At 43.9% G+C, this 12,131-nt stretch overlaps 1 protein-coding gene and 1 long non-coding RNA gene across 11 annotated transcripts in view; one reads left to right on the forward strand and one right to left on the reverse strand.

Annotated features, from left to right (window-relative positions):
- The window catches only part of CYRIB (CYFIP related Rac1 interactor B), a 175,266-nt gene that overhangs the window by 102,065 nt on the left and 61,070 nt on the right, over window positions 1-12,131 (reverse strand). The gene's annotated exons all lie outside the window — the stretch shown is intronic.
- LOC129524244 (uncharacterized) lies at window positions 2,978-5,269 on the forward strand. The gene is made up of 3 exons (XR_010135049.1): window positions 2,978-3,134; window positions 4,355-4,494; window positions 5,081-5,269. It is a non-coding gene; the product is annotated as an uncharacterized lncRNA (long non-coding RNA).

Consider the following 12,131-nt stretch of genomic DNA (forward strand, 5'->3'; position numbering starts at 1 on the left):
GTCCCTGCTCTGGAGGGGCTGAGAGTTTAGTGAAAGGACAGGCTGTCATCTTGCACTTAAAACAAAGCATGACTCATTGTAATTCAGAAGGGTAGAGGAAACAGCTTTCCCTGGGACAATTGTGAAGGCTTCAAAAAGAATGGGACCTTTGGCCAGGTGCAGTGGCTCACACCTATAATCCCAGTATTTTGGGAGGCTGAGGCAGGCAGATCACTTGGGGTCAGGAGTTCGAGATGGCCTAACTAACATGGTGAAACCCCATCTCTACTAAAAAAAAAAAAAAAAAGAAAGAAAGAAAGAAAGAAAGAAATTAACCAAACATGATGGCACGCGCCTCTGTAATCCCAGCTACTTGGGAGGCTGAGGTGGGAGAATTGCTTGAATCCAAGAGACAGAGGTTGCAATGAGCCAAGATTGCACCACTGCACTCCAGCCTGGGCAACAGAGTGAGACTCCATCTTAAAAAAAAAAAAAAAAAAAGAATGAGACCTCTTAGCTTGGTCTTGAAGGGAAGGGGAAAGGGCCAAGGAGAAAACGCAGGGGGCCAAGGGTTGGCAGGGATTGTGGGGGTGCTGTGACACACTGAGATTGTAAAGGACATCATACACCATACTAAGAAATTTGAACTTGCCTTCTGAAGGCAACAACAAGTAACCAAGGAGACACATAATCAGGTATGTTTTATATCAGGATCACTCTGACCACAGGGTCCAATATGGACTACAGTGGTAGGGAGAACAGAGGGCCAGCAAAGCAGTTAAGAGGCTGCTGTGGGGTCCAGGAGAGGGATAAGGAGAGCCTGCTCAAGGAAACTGGTAGCAAGGATGAAGAACAGGCACCGGAATTAAGATGCTACCTGATGCAGAATCTGCAAGTTCAATCTGGGGGAAGAGGAGACTGGGGTTGTCGGGATGATCCAGAGGCTCCTGGCTTAGCAGACAAACTGGATGGTGACATCACGTGATATCAATACTTTTACATGGTTTTCATTCCTCTTATCTTCCAATCTTTATCCATGTAAATGCACTTGCTTTGCCGGGCGCGGTGGCTCACGTCTGTAATCCCAGCAGTTTGAGAGGCTGATGCGGGTGGATCACTTGAGTCCAGGAGTTCGAGACCAGCCTGGCCAACATGGTGAAACCCCGTCTCTACTAAAAATACAAAAATTAGCCAGACATGGTGGCACATGCTTGTATTCCCAGCTATTCTGAAGGCTAAGGTAGGAGAATCACTTGAGCCCAGGAGGCAGAGGTCGCAGTGAGCCGATATCCCACCACTGCACTCCAGCCTGGGCAATGCAGTGAGACTCTGTCTCAAAAAAATAAAAAACAAAAATAAATAAATAAATGCACATTGCTTTCATTGGTTTCTTCAGATATGTGCAACTCTTTCCCAATACTTTTTCATATTTCTACACACATCTATCATTTTAATGACTACAGAGTATTTCATCATACTGAAAGACCTCAGTTTCCTTCAGTTGCTAAAGGTCCACATCCTACATGGCTGGTTTACCCTCTAGACTCATTTGGCTTTGGGTATTTTGCAAGAGATGAGTTGAGCCTTTAGGGAAAAAGAGCCTTTAGGCAAAAGGTGTTGGAGAAGTGTGGCCTCCGGGGAAGCCGCAACTCTCCTGGGAGGGGCCTGGGCAACCGCATTGCTGTATTGCAGGTAGAAAATGCAGAACTATGGAAAGGAACCTGTCATCCATGGGGAGCCTGAGGTCCAAGTTTCCACAGAAGCTGGTTTTCATGTCCTAACTCCCTAATCTATTTGTTCATTCATGTGTTCATGTATTCACTCCTTCTACAAAGCATTCCTGTGAATGCAGAGGGCAACACAGCAGAGCTGAAACCACGTCTATGCTCTGGATGTAACTTAGGCTCTGAAACCTGCTCTACAACTTACACAAGTTATTCAACATCTGAAAGCCTTAGTTTCCCCCACAAGTTTGTTGTGTTAACTCAGAGAAAACTTGTAAAATGCTAGGGACTGAACTAGGCACAGACTAAGCTCAATAACAGTTTTGAGTCTTGGTTTTCTCCTTATGCTTTTTTGACTCCCACCACTGTACCTTGAGTTTCTTTTTTTTTTGTATTTTTATTTATTTATCTTTTTGAGACAGAGTCTTGCTCTGTCGCCCCAGGCTGGAGGGCTGTGACACAATCTCCACTCACTGCAGCCTCCGCCTCCTGAGTTCAAGCGACTTTCCTGCCTCAGCCTCCTGAGTGAGTAGCTGGGATTACAGGCATGAGCCACCACACCCGGCTAATTTTTGCATTTTTAATAGAGACAGGGTTTCACCATGTTGGCCAGGCTGGTGTTAAACTCCTGACCTCAGGTGATCCGCCCACCTTGGCCTCCCAAGGTGCTGGGAGCCACTGCACCCAGCTGTACCTTGAGTTTCTGACCAAACCCACTGGGCAGCCATCCATGAGCTGGAGCTCAGGTCCTGAATCTGCCAGAGTGAACTAGACCCACTCACTTGATCTTTGCTTCCTATCTGTGAAATGGAGAGAAGACAATCTACTTCTCGGAAATGTTGGGAAGCTCTCATGAAGACTGTATAAGAAAATACTTTCAAAGCTCCAAAGTACTATGTCATTATTGACTGTTAACTTTTGTTAGAGACATTTTGTTTTCTTTGTTTTTCCCTTTAAAAAAACTCTGACCTCAGCATAAGCTCCCTGGATTGTAATTACTGGGTCAAAGGATCTGAAAATTTTTTAGATCCTGATTTGTTATTGCCCAATTGTCCTTAGAGAAGACTCTATATTTTGCTGCCAGCCTTCACTCAAAGACATCTTTCAATACGCTTCAGCACCTAGAGTATAGTTTTTGCTGCCTCTGTATCCAGTCTCACTCCTCAATTGAACATTCAGGGAGTTCTATCAACTGTTTCTCTCTTCCTTTTCACAGGATGAATGAACACTGAATCCTTTAGAAAACAGCTCCAAACATTTCCACCATAGTCAGGGAATCCAGTGGTGCCTTAGGGATGAGGACTCCATGGATATTTAACGAAGAAAGGGGAAGAGGACAGGGGACAGAGTCCTGAGAATCCCCTGGGAAGGGATAGAAGCTCATCCAGCATTGAAAGATGACATCAGAGCTGCTATTCAAAAAGAACCCAAGTAAGAAGGCAACCAATCAAACTGACACCTTCCTGTTATTTAGCAAAACATTAACCAATCTCACAGGAGCCATAAAGCTGTCCTTAGAGCCATATTTCCCCCGAGTTATAAGGTTTATCTATGAGCCTCCATCACATTTGCAAATCTAACATATTTCTCACAAGTGGGGCAACTCCAAGTCTCATTTCCCCAACCCTTCAGGTGACCTGCAGGAAGAAAAAAGGGTGCCACTGCATCACATTGGCTGTTCCCTTCTGTACCTCAAGTACTCTTTCCAGTCTCTTCACTTGCCTGTTTGTCAGCCTCCGGATTCAAAGCAGTTCCCCCATCACCCTTCCAAAGGTGAACCCCCCATCACCCTTCCAAAGGTGAACTCCACCTACCTTCACTCATTCCCTAGCATGTCACTGGTGTTTTTCCTTCACAGCGCTTATCACAAACTCTAATTCTTTTAATTTTTTTCTTTTTTTTTGAGACAGAATCTTGCTGTGTCACCCAGGCTAGAGTGCAGTGGTGCGATCTCGGCTCACTGCAACCTCCACCTCCCAGGTTCAAGTGATTCTCCTGCCTCAGCCTCCCGAGTGGCTGGGACTACAGGCACACGCCATCATGCTCAGCTAATTTTTTCATATTTTTAGTAGAGATGGGGTTTTGCCATGTTGGCCAAGCTGGTCTCAAACTCCTGACTTCAAGTGATCCTCCTGCCTCGGTTTCCAAAAATGTTGGGATTACACGTGCCAGCCACTGCGCCCAGCCTCTAATTATGTTACATTTTTAGCTTAAAAATGTTTTAACTAAAAAAAACCCAAAGAAATAAACAACCAAAAACCACCTCTTGTTACAATGTCAGCTGTGATGGCAGAGACAGAGCTATCACCGTGCCCACTGCAGTTCCTGCCATGGTGCCTGGCCCCTAGGAGAGCCTCCCTAAATATGTTGAATGAATGGATAAAAAAAGGGAGGACCCAAGCAGTAAATAAGGTGCCCCGATGCACTATTCACCCTGATTATATGAGTAATACATATTGATTGCAGCAAAAAAATTTGAAAATACATATGAGCAAATGAAAGAAAAAATAAACACCCATGATCCAACCACCCACACCATGTGGACACCCTTCCAAATGTTTTTCCTGTCTATATCTATATAAAGGCAGCACATATTTTTATTAAAATGGTTCATTTACTGAATTGTAATCTACTGTCTTTCCACCTCACAGTTTATCAACCTTCCTTAATAAAGGAACGTCAGCCACATCGCTGTTAAAGGCTATATAACACTCCGCTGTGCAGCTCAACCATGAAGTGTTGAATGATTCTGGAGTTCAGCTGAAGGGAGGTTTCTTCAATGTCAATAAAGGTAAAATGCTTTATTCCAGCACTTCCCCCTTGCCAAGCTTCCCATTTTTTCCCTCTGTGTTTGTATTGCTTTAGAGCTGTATTTCTACAGAACTGTATTCCCCACCGCCCATTCACCACCTGGAGTTATTAGAGTCCTCGTCAACTAGAGAAGCAAAATTGTTTGCAGCCGGAAAAGCTGACGTATGACGAAGCAAGGACGATGCCTTGAAGTTCAAATTGGGAATGTGCTGCTGATACAGGAAACAGAAATGAAGAGTGTGCTTTCTTGCCAAGATTTGAATAGGGAGAAGAGGAAAAGATTTTCTGCACGCCTTCACTTCTTCCCAAGCCCTACCCTCGAGGAGAGGTTTTTCCCAAGGGATAGGCTGTTCCCCACCATGCTGACTGATGCTGTAAGCAGTTTGCAGACCAAGCCCATGGCTCCATTTACAGACTCACTGGCTGCAAAAAAAAATCCAAGAGGGCATGCTCAGAATGTGCCACCCCTTCCACGAACAGCTCTTTCAGCCCCTGGTGTGGTTCAGCAGCACGAAGGACTGCTCACTTGGCATGTTTAGCTCTGACAATCCCATTCCTTCCATCAGGAAAAGGCACAGGCACAGGAGGGCGCCACCTGAAGGAAGGGACAAGGTGCCATAAAATCATAGATGGCTCCAGAGGAACGGAAGGGAGAAAAATGGCTGGGTGGGCTGTTCATTTCTGAGCTTCACCCCACTGTGATCCCAAAACCTATGGAGAGGTTAGTTCATCTCTGCTTTTCCACCCACCTTACATAGCATACCATCAGAATTAAATCTTTGCCTACAGAAAAAGAGAATTCCAGCCAGGTGTGGTGGCTCACACCTGTAATCCCAGCACTTTGGGAGGCCAAGGTGGGAGGACTGCTTGAGCCCAGAATTGCTTGAGACCAGCCTGGGCAACATGACGAGACCCTGTATGCAGAAAAAGTTTAAAAACAAAGGAAAATTAGCCGAGTACAGTGGTGTGAGCCTGTGGTCCCAGTTACTTGGGAGGCTGAGGCAGGAGGATTGTTTTGGCTCACAAGGTCAAGGATGCAGTGGGTCGTGATTGCACTATTGCACTCTGGCCTGGGCGACAGGGTGGGACCCTGTCTCAAAAGAAAAGAAAAAGAGAATTCTTAATTGTGTCCATAGTCATTAATTTTCAATGACATTTTAAAAGATTGATAAAGTGTATTAATTTATCAATGCCGTTAAAAAAAGATTTGTTGTTTTACAGAAATATCATCATTAGAAGACAAAAGGATTTAATATGAAATGTAATGACAGAAGAACTATTACCACCAATATCTCTGATCAATTGCTTAGTTTCTGCCATTATTATAGAAAGTGATTTCTACCCATTTATAATGAAATCCTTACAACATTATGAAAGATATTTTATTACTTCCCTGTTTTCAGATGAGAAAATGGAGGGACAAACAGTTCAAGTACTTTGCCATAGGTTACATACCTATGAGGAGGTGAACCAGGATTCTAGACCAAGTCTTAGCTCCCTGCTTTGCATAAATCATTCCACCTGCCTTGCTTCCCCACCCCGTTTTCCTTTCTGTAAACATTAACTAAATCCCTCAGTGACCAAGCTCCACCTGAAATACTACACTAAGGCTGGGCACGGTGGCTCATGCCTATAATCCCAGCACTTTGGGAGGCCGAGGTGGGCAGATCACCTGAGGTCGGGAGTTCGAGACCAGCCTGACCAACACATAGAGAAACCCTGTCTCTACTAAAAAAAAATACAAAAATTAGCCGGGCGTGGTGGCGCATGCCTGTAATCCCAGCTACTCGGGAGGCTGAGGCAGGAGAATCGCTTGAACCCAGGAGGCAGAGGTTGATCGCACCATTGCACTCCAGCCTGGGCAAAAAGAGCGAAACTCCATTTTAAAAAATAATAATAATAATACTACACTACTCATCTATAAAACAGCCACAATTATCACCTACTTCACTGTGTTATTGTGAGCACTGACTACAATAATAGGTAGAACTTAGGAAATTGCCAATTCCAACTGTCTTTGGCTATAAAAAGCAACAATTACATAGGAAACATAATCAGTAAAAGTTTGGGTAAAACTTAAATGTTTGGTAAACTCTTAAATAAATGTAAGTACCTGATTATCTTGGCTTTTGACATTTGCTTTTTTTTCTTTTAATTTGAGAGTTTGGGGCATTTTTATTGACAATTGCTGTTTTAATATTCAAACTCGCAAAGTTGTATATGATAGAAGGTGACAGTCAGACCCTGGGCTTGGTCAGGCTTAAGTTTTAATCCCTTCATTTTCTCATCTATAAAATAAAGAAAGTGTCTGGGCGCTGTGGCTCACGCCTGTAATCCCAGCACTTTGGGAGGCCATGGCAGATGGATCACCTGAGGTCAGGAGTTCGAGACCAGCCTGGCCAGCATGGCAAAAGCCCATCTCTACTAAAAATACAAAAATTAGCCAGACGTGGTGACGTGCACCTGTAATCTCAGCTACTTGGGAGGCTGAGACAGGAGAATCACTTGAACCCAGGAGGTGGAGGTTGCAGTGAGAAGAGATCGCGCCACTGCACTCCAGCCTGGGTGACAAAGCAAGACCATCTCAAAGAAAAAAAAAAAAATGAAGAAACTAATGGTACTCATTGTCAGATGTAAATTATTTCATGTAGAGTGCTTAGCACAGGGCACAGAAAATTTAAGAGCTCAGTAAATATTAACATTTTCTATTATTTATTATTATTGTTGTTTTTATCAACAGACTTGCTTTCATTAAGATGCTATTGGTATAAAGCTGCCCACTGCAGCATTATTTATAATAAAAGCCAGACACAAATTAAATTTCCCACTATAGGGAAAGGGCATAGTAGGATTCTGAAAGAACCATCTTCAGAATTAATGAAAATCACTTTAATTACAATGTAAGCCCCTGCTTTGCTACTTGGGGGCAGTATGATTTTGAGCAAGTCATTTCTTTTCTCTGGACCTGTTTCCTCACCTCAGAAATGAAGGGTTTGCTCTCAATGACTCCCATGTCTTCTCATGATTTAAAGTTACATAGTCCTGGCCAGACAGGGTGGCTCACGCCTATAATCCCAGCACTTTGGGAGGCCAAGGCAGGCAGATCACTCAAGTCAGGAACTTGAGACCAGCCTGGCCAACATGGCGAGACCCCATCTCTACTAAAAATACAAAAATTAGCCAGGTGTGGTGGTGGGAGCCTGTAGTCCCAGTTACTCGGGAGGCTGGGGCGGGAGAATCGCTTGAGCCTGGGAGACAGAAGTTGCAGTGAGCCGAGACTGTGCCATTGCACTCCAGTCTGGGTGACAGAGCGAGACTCCATCTCAAAAGAAAAACAAAGTAAAAAAATAATAATAAAGTTATATAGTCCTAAGGTTCTCAATACATTAAAATCCATCAACCTCAAGGACAACGTACAACTGAGGACATAAGAAAATGGTAGAAACGGCCGGTTGCGGTGGCTCATGCCTGTAATCCTAACACTTTGGGAGGCCGAGGTGGGCAGATCATGAGGTCAGGAGTTTGAGACCAGCCTGGACAGCATGGTGAAACCCCGTCTCTACTAAAAATACAAAAAATTAGCCGGCCGTGGTGGCACGTGCCTGTAATCCCAGCTACTTAGGAGGCTGAGGCAGGAGAATTGCTTGAACACGGGAGGCAGAGGTTGCAGTGAGCCAAGATTGTGCCACTGCACTCCAGCCTGGGTAATAGAGCGAGACTCCATCTCAAAAAAAAAAAAAAAAGAAAGAAAATGGTAGAAACACAAGAAACTATTTTATAAATTAATATTCCCAATCTTCTTTCACCCTACTCTTTGTTTCCATAACATTTGTCACCTCCTAACATCGTTTGTATTATGTTTATTTTCTTTCTCCATGAACTAGACCTAAGCCCATGACAGTAGGCATTTATGGCTGGTCTGTCCACGAATGTGTCCCCAGCCCCTAGAACAATGTCTGGCATATAGTAGGGGCTCAGTTAGCATTCGTTGAATTTAAAAATGTGAATATTAAGTTAAAAGAACAAAGTACAAAACTACATATATCATAAAATGCAAAAATTACCTTTTTTTTTTTTTTTTTTTTTTTTTGAGAGAGAGCTTCACTCTTGTTGCCCAGGCTGAAGTGCAATGGTGCGATCTCGGCTTACCGCAACCTCCACCTCCCAGGTTCAAGCGATTCTCCTGCCTCAGCCTCCCTGGTCGCTGGAATTACAGGCATGTGCCACCATGCCCAGCTAATTTTGTATTTTTAGTAGAGATGGGGTTTAGTAGAGATGGTGTTTCTCCATGTTGGTCAGGCTGGTCTCGAACTCCCGACCTCAGGTGATCTGCCCACCTCAGCCTCCCAAAGTGCTGGGATTACAGGCGTGAGCCACCACACCCGGCCAAAAATTACATTTATAATTATGTATATTACATGTATATGTATGTATATAATAAATATGTAATAAAGTTATATATAATAGAATGCAAAATTGTATATACAATTAATATAAAATATGTACCCCTATGGAGAAATGGTAGAGAGGATCAGAGAAGGTAAAACTCAATGATAACAAGATGAATGTGGGAGTGAAATAATATTCTTTTTCATTTTCCTTTAACGTTTTGAACCATTTTGTTTGTCCAAAAAGATGGCATTTTAAAAAGGAAGAGTGTGAACAGGAGAAATATGGAAGAGAAGAGGAAGCAGAAGTGGCCAAGGGAGAGAACCTGATGGAGAAAATGAGGAAAGATAGGAGGGGCCAAAGCAAACAGAAGGCTCATGGCTGGTAGTTACTCTATTAATGGAAATAGAATCACACAGGCAGAAAGAAAAGTGAGTAGATAAAGGAAAGACAATTTACCTTGAACTTTTAATTCCAAGCTAATATCTATTAAACTACTCCTAGGTTGATAGAATTTCCCCCATTAACTGCCTCAATCCACAGAAGCTTTGGTAAATTTCAGCACAAAGGAACACTTGGAACTGTTACGTGTTACTGTTCTTCATTCCGAACCTTCTGTTGATCTGCTGCTTTGGAGGCAAGAAGAAAGAGGCCCACATTCTAAGACTAACTGAATGCCACAGGCATTTTCATTAGCCAACTGATCCATCAAGCATTTCATCTAGGGTCACCTACTTGGGGGACATAGAGTGTAGGAAACAGACTTGTCTTCTAGGGCATGAAAGGCACACTACTTACTCCAATACAAAGCAACACACAACTGCCAAATAAATGACACGGATGATATATCCTGTAAAATTAAAGGGCTAGAAGAGTTCCTTCCAGCTTGGGAAGGTCAGGGGAGGGGGGCAGGGAGATGTCCAGGGAAGGACTTGTCCTGCACTTTATCCAATAACAGGGACCCTAGTGCTGTTCGTGAGTGGACTCTTGACCCCTTCACCTGGTCCCAACTTGTACTTGAGATCACTTGCTGCTCTTAATGCCTAGAGCCCCCAGCTACTGGCCTGGGTTCCTCATCACGGCCATGCATTTGCCATTTTGAGCAAACCAGGTCAGATCCCCTGTGCATGTGCTCTCAACCTCTGTGCTTCTTGTTTACAGCACACACCATCACTGCAATTGTATGGTTATTGTGTGGTTCCTTAAACACTGTGAGCTCCAGGACGGTAGCGGCCACACTATTTTGTCACCACTGTATCCCCAGTGACAGCACGGAGCCTGGCACAAGGCAGGCACTCAACAAACAGCTGCAGCTGGTCAAGGAGACGGCATTGGTCCAGCCTGAATCAGCACAGGCCTAGGTTTTAACGCCACTGTGAATCCCCAGCATGGCCACAGAGCTGGAACCAGGCAATCAGATAAGCAAGACAAGGAGGTAAGATTGAACCCTCGCCCAAAATTAGCCTAAATGATCAGGTCACTACTGTGTAACCTAGTATTTGAAATACAGAGATTTAGACAGAATGACAGGAAAAAGTCAAACATAAACTAAAAGTCTGAAAGAGCTTAGGTTCTCACAGTCACTTTTTGAGGCGACAAAAGGAAAGATATTGCATAAACCTTAAAAAAAAAATAGTCCAGTTAAGAAGAAGTGTAACTGGTTTAGCAAGCTTCCCTTCTAAAATCCTGGTGCTGATTTCATGTTAGAACACAGGTTTAATGAGAATGTATCCCTCTCCCCAAGCTGTAATACACAGAAGAGGGCAAAGGGGAGAATGTTACCTTGCCCAAGCTCTGGTCTTATCTCAACCCACAGACTTGGAGAAAATGTCTATAGTCCATTTCAGTATTTACTTAGCTTTTTAATTTTTAATTTTTTTTTGACACAGACTCTCGCTCTGTCCCCCAGGCTGGAGTGCAGTGGTATGATCTTAGCTCACTGCAACCTCCGCTTCCCAGGTTCAAGCGATTCTCCTGCCTCAGCCTCCCGAATAGCTGGGATTACAGGTGCTGGCCACAATGCCCGGCTGATTTTTGTATTTTTAGTAGAGATGGGGTTTCACCATGTTGGCCAGGCTGGTCTCGAACTCCTGATCTCAGGTGATCCACCCACTTCAGTCTCCCAAAGTGCTGGGATTACGTGCTTGAGCCACTGCGCCTGGCCTAGTTTTTTAATTTAATAGGCCGCTTGTACTTATAAGTGCCTGCATCAGAGTTTCTGGATGAAATCAACTAATTTTAGAAATGGGAGAAACTTTGGAATTCACCTTCAATCTAATATTTTTGCTTATGAAAATGCAGGGCCCAAGTGGTTAAGGAACTTGTCTAGGGGCGCGATCCCCCAGTCATGAACTCTGGACCCAGGGGGAAGATTAGAGGGATTTATGTCTATACTGCCTTTATTTCGAAAGGTTAGTCTACATCACTGAGGCATCAGTAAAGTCCTGTGAAATATCTATACTAATAAGCAGTGTGCAACATTTGGTATGGTATCTGGTGTGATCTTTCAGGGTAAAAGTAGGTAAATTAATTGCTGTCCTTATTCGGCCCTTACTACACACAACACAGAAATCTCTTCCACCATTGCAAAATGTTAGAAGATGTATGTGCTGTGGCCGGACGCGGTGGCTCACGCCTGTAATCCCAGCACTCTGAGAAGCTGAGGCAGGCGGATCACTTGAGTTTAGGAGTTTGAGACTAGCCTGGCCAACATGGTGAAGTCCCGTCTCTACTAAAAACACAAAATTAGCTGGGCGTGATGGTGCACACTTGTAGTCCCAGCTACTTGGGAGGCTGAGGCAGGAGAATCACTTGAACCCAGGAGGCGGAGGTTGCAGTGAGCCAAGATCGTGCCACTGCATGCCAGCCTGGGTGACAGAACAAAACTCCGTCTCAAAAAAAAAAAAAAAAGTATGTGCTGCATGATGAAGAAATAAGTGGAAATGCAGGCTTTCTGAGATTTTCCAATCACCCATAATAGCGAGGAATGGTATCTTTCTCGGTCACAACACTAAGCTGCTTACAGAGCTCATGTAAATACTGTTTCTTGCTGTTCCACCTTTGTCTATGCTGTTCCTCTGCTAGGAACACCTTCCACAACACTCCCACATTTCCGAACCAAACTCCTACCTACACATCGAGGCTCCCATCAGAAATCTCTACAGACATCGGAAATCTATAGAGATATTAGATAAGCATTTCAAGGTAACTTATTTCCTCATTTTACCT

Source organism: Gorilla gorilla, chromosome 7 (genome assembly GCF_029281585.2).
Source record: "Gorilla gorilla gorilla isolate KB3781 chromosome 7, NHGRI_mGorGor1-v2.1_pri, whole genome shotgun sequence".
Lineage (NCBI taxonomy): Eukaryota > Metazoa > Chordata > Mammalia > Primates > Hominidae > Gorilla > Gorilla gorilla.